This window comes from Humulus lupulus, chromosome 2 (assembly GCF_963169125.1).
Source record: "Humulus lupulus chromosome 2, drHumLupu1.1, whole genome shotgun sequence".
NCBI lineage: Eukaryota > Viridiplantae > Streptophyta > Magnoliopsida > Rosales > Cannabaceae > Humulus > Humulus lupulus.
In genome coordinates, this window is record NC_084794.1 from 84,587,714 (window position 1) to 84,593,092 (window position 5,379).

Sequence of the window (5,379 nt, forward strand, 5' to 3'; positions counted from 1 at the left end):
ACTAAGTCAAGATTCCCAGAAACAGCTTCAACAAGATACGCGGGAATCTCTCATTCTTCCCACAAATGGGGGGTTTTGTTACATTTTGAATGTTTTTTGTAATTTAAATGTAATAAATATAATAAAATATCCCGATTCTAGGGGATATCAGATGTATGACCCTAAGCCTATAAATAGAGGGCTTATGGGATTAGAGAGGGGATTCTTTTCCTTCTTTCTAGACTTTTGGGAAATTTGGGTCTGAGTATTCTACAGAGAGAAAGTGCTGGTATTTGAAAGGATTCTTGTATTTTTGCAATCTGTACTGAAGAAACTCAGTTGGCTTAGTCCATCTGATCTTGAGTACAGATCTATAATCACAACTCTAAGTGGATTAGGCTATTACCGACTGATCGAGGCTGAACCACTATAAAAATCTTGTGTGTTATTTACTTTTCTTGATAAAACTGCCTGTGTCATTTAAATTCTCTTGAAGGTTTATCGTTTTTTACGTTCTCACGTCGTTGGCTAAAAACACAGTCAACAGTTGGTTTTAGTGATATCGATTGGACAGAATGCATGAATGATAAAGTCCATTTCTAAGCATTCATAATGGAATGAGGATTTATTTTGTGATTAAGTGTCATACGAACACCTATAACATCCTCTCTCATATATGAAGGTATAATGGTAAGGATTTATTTTGTGGTCAAGTGTTGTATGGACACTTACAACATCGTCGCTTATAGAGGTAGAGTGTATGGCGTGTTACGAGGACATTGATTATACAATATGACTACAATATTTTGTTTCAGTATTATGAGTCACTGACTCTAGTGTGAATTTACTGACATTTATGTTGAATAAAATGTCACTGCCATATCTTTCTCTCGAAACTTGAGGAGTTTTGTTACTCCATTAGTTTTGATGACGTTCCATTTTTGGTGAGAAAGTTGTAGAGTCCTCTATTAGCATTATAACACATACTTGTAGATAACATGTTCATGACTACAGTGACAAAACTTACCTAATTGTGTGTATTGAAAACACATTTTTATGAGGATTGTTAGATAGGGCTGCACATGGGTTGGGTTGGGCGGGTTGATGGCATTTTAATGAGCAACCCAACTACATCGGCCTAAAAAAATCATAATCCATTCAAAACATTTTTAATATATAACCCAACCCAGCCCATACAACAATGTATGGGATGGGCTGGGTTGGGTTGGTTTGAACATAATTTTTATAAATCTCAAAATCAATAATTCAAATAAAAAATTTAAGATGATCAAAATAAAAACCGAAAAACAAAAAAAACCCATGTAATGGTACTTAACTATCCAAAATATTAAAGTTATTTTTGTCATCCATACTACTTAATAGATAATCTTCCATATACCTAAGTAGATGGTGATAGAAAAAAAATAAACAAAATAGAATGCTTGAATCCATCAATCGACAATGGTTGTCGTGGGTCTTGGTCTTCTTCTTGCTGCTGCCTTGCCCTTAATTTATATTGTCTACAATGCCAAAAAAAAAAAAAAATTATCAACTAAAATCTACCACATTCAAAATAGTAACTCAATTGGCAATATTATAATAATTCTAGTATTACTTATGCAGAGCACATACCAAATAAAAGCAGTATATATTAGAAACAAAGTCATGTTTAGAGAAGAAAAAGAAACACGTACAAGGAGTATTAGAAAGCATCACTAATTCCACAGCTTAATCAAGAAGAAAAGATAATAAGAACATACAGTTACTGTAGATGCTTCACCTTCCCAAGTTCGAGAACCAAATGCCTTGACAAATTTGAATATCCTAAATCAACAAAAAAAAATGAAAAAGAATTATAATTCCATATATTTTGTTTCTAATTTGAATTAATATATATATATATATTACAAAACTACTTTTAAAGAATTACAAATGAGTTAATGTTCACAAAATAACACAATATACAAAGAAGTCCATTTTACGGTAGTAACAAGATGAAATGATAAAATAAAATATGGAGTAGCACACGACAATTACAGATGATAAGTAAATGAAACAAATGATAGCAAATGTAACAATTAATCCAAATTATTGAAACATGCATAAAACAATGCTTATGAGGCGAGACTCTACATCAGATTACATGATTATATATCAATATCAATATCAACGCATTAGCAACTAAACATATATTAGGTACTTCACTCAAAATCAACAACACAACACTACTAACACTAACGATCCCTAAATTAGACCTGAGTTGGAAAGAAAAAAAATCAGAGTTTGATTTAAAAGAACCATATTGTAGTCAAGAGATCATCTTTAGCTTTAGATCCCGAGTCTTGATCCTGTGATAAACTTTAGCCTCACTACAAATACAATCATTCAAAGAAATTAAATTTCACATCTGTGATTTTTCATGGTGTAATTCAGATTTTCAAAGGCTACAAGCATCACAGTGAGAGGCTATAAAAATACCTTTGGTCGCTTCGTCTTCAAATGCAACATCTGCAGGGGGTTCTTCGTCTTTAGAGGCAGCGTCTGTTGGGTGGATCTGTGCTGATCATGGGTGGGGTGAGTCTGTCATGCCATTGAGAGAGAGTTTATGGTACTATGAAGTTGTCGTTGAGCTGAAGAGAAATAGAAAGAGGGAAATGGAGAGGTTGGTTCTTAGCTGCTGCGTGAGAGAGGCAATGGCTGCTAGGTTTTCTTTAGTTTAGGGTTTTCATTAGTAATACTATTATAATATATATATATATATATATAATTTGATATATGCCATAAACAGGTTGATTGGGTCGGTTTGGCCCAATTTTAGCCAAGGTTGTGGTCGAGCCATTGTTGTTCGACCTCTGCAATTTGGGAGCCGATTGGCCTTCGACCCACTCATATGTCAGCCCAATAAGGAGGAAAATGGGTTGGATTGGCCGATTTGGTTGGCCCAGCCCATTTTTTGTGCACCCCTATTGTTAGGTGCCTAAAGTGTATTTAGTTAGTATGACTCATCGTTATCATGTGTAATGGACATGAAAGGATTGTTATTTGTTGTTAAATACATGCATATTGTGGATCACTCTTTGATACTATGTGAGCACACTCGTTTGGCTGAAAATATCGTAATGATGCGAGCGAATGACTTAGTCACGATATTGTGTTTCGAGTGGATCCATATTGGTAGTTATCTCCATGCTTTGTGAATCTCTAATGTCTCGTTATGATGCATAGTTAGTTTATAGACACTTATGTTTCTTGAGATTCTTTCGTATAGACACTACTGTTCAGTGAGCATTCATCAGTGTAATTATGTAGTCCAAGTGGGAGAATGTTAGAATATTTTATATGGACTGACATAATTAAGTGTTGCTCACGTAGTGTCATTATCAACATATAAGGATGACTGCATAATCGGTATTGCATAGTATTACTATCGGACCATAATGGGATGGACATAATATAACAACACGCTTAGGGCCCATGGACACGATCTAAAAAATTATTTGGCCAACCCATTGGGCCAAGACAACTAATTATCTCTCATTGGATATCTAGACCCATTATCTCTCATTAAAAGGGGTTATACCTTTATGGTGTAGTGTGTGAGATGGATATGATACATGGGTGTTTAAAGAGTAAAAAGAGTAGTGTTCATCATGCCCTTGCACCCTTTGTTTTCTCTTTGTGAATAGATTGTTGGAATGTGATGAGCACATGGTGAAGCATGATGATCCATTGCCATTATTACAAGGTAACAATGCTTCTCTTACAATTAATTTTGATGCCTTAAATAAGATGAATAAATGTGTAATGGTTGAGCATAATAATTGATGATTAATGTTAGTTGATGCTCAATCAATTTTAACAATCCGCTCTTAATGGGACAAGAATTTTCAGTCTATAGCTTTTCATCTTCGAAAGTTAAAAAAGACAAGGATGGGAAGACACTTTCCGCCCCCAAGGACATTTAATTTTTATTTATTTTATATTTTTTATGTATTTTTATAGTATATTAGTAATTTCATAAAAAAAATTATTTTATTTTGAACAATAGTTAGTGTTTTAAATTATTAATATATAATATTTTAATTTTTATGTAATCTACTTTTTATTTATTTATTTATCATATTATTTTAATTAATTTTTTTAAATAAATGATTTTCATGGGAATTTCCAGTCCGGCGGAAAATATGAGTGAATAAAGGTGGATATTAAAATAGCTAACAACCTAACGGGGATGGGAAGAGCACTCCCAATGGAGGAGGTAAAATGTCTTATTCTTTATAATATAGAGAAAAAATTGTTAAATAGTCTTCCAATGGGTGATGTAAACTTATATTTTTCTATCTAAATGAATAGTATTTCTTTATATGTAGTGAAACACTATTCATCAAGCTATAAATATTTTATTATTTTTTTTATAAACTTTTGTATATATATGAGTGTGATACTATTATATTTAATTATTTTATTTCTTAAAATAAATAAAATATTTTCAAAAAATATAATATTTAATTGATGTAGAGAAAAAATAGAGAAGTCTATGGTATAATGTAAAAGTTTGAGGTAAATTATAAAAAAATTATGTTTTGGTGATGTATTTTGTAATACACTTTCTCAATAATATATAGCTAAAACTCACAAAAACATCTTCCATCAGCTCTTTTATTTATATATATTTATAATAGCTATGCACAAACTCCAATTAATTCATATCTACATTTACATATCATTTATATAATATTTTAATATTATTATTTTTCTTTATAAGTTTTCTCTCTCCCATTTAGTATATAATATTATTTCTTTTTCCTTTTTCAATTATTTTATTTACTTTAATTAATAAAATATATTTAAAGATATAATATTTAAATGATGTAGAAAAATATATAGAGAAGCTAATGTATTGTATAATGTAAAACTTAGAGTTAAAATAGAAAAATGTGTGTTTTTGGGAGGTATTTTAAATGATGGAATAGAACACCTATTGGAAATGCTCTCAGTCCTCACTTTATTAGATAACTCTATCTCTAATAACTCCGCTTTCATAAATCCATATTAAGTAATGATTGCGTCTCTACTTAAAAATAGAGTGTTGTTATTTGGTACCTTAAGGTGTCCAACACCATACGAGGTGACACCCATAATTGGTTAGAGATACCTCATAATACTTATTAAATTCAAATATATAGAACTCAATATTAAATTGCACTAATAGCTATACGTCACCTCCTTGTGGTGTTGTGCATCACCGGTGCTCTTAGCAATTCTCTAAAAATAGGCATAGTTAAACATCTAACATTAATAGTGTCTAGTATTACACATTTATATTTTAGGTTAAATTTTGTCCTTCTATGATAATTGCATTTGCAAGTCATCGTTTCATCAAATCTAGAAACTTCGTCG

At 31.4% G+C, this 5,379-nt stretch overlaps 1 long non-coding RNA gene across 1 annotated transcript; it reads right to left on the reverse strand.

Annotated features, from left to right (window-relative positions):
• Window positions 1–1,292: 1,292 nt before the first annotated feature.
• LOC133818138 (uncharacterized) lies at window positions 1,293–2,693 on the reverse strand. Its single transcript, XR_009885799.1, has 3 exons — window positions 2,458–2,693; window positions 1,740–1,803; window positions 1,293–1,499 (listed from the first exon to the last, which is right to left on the reverse strand). It is a non-coding gene; the product is annotated as an uncharacterized LOC133818138 (long non-coding RNA).
• Window positions 2,694–5,379: the final 2,686 nt, after the last annotated feature.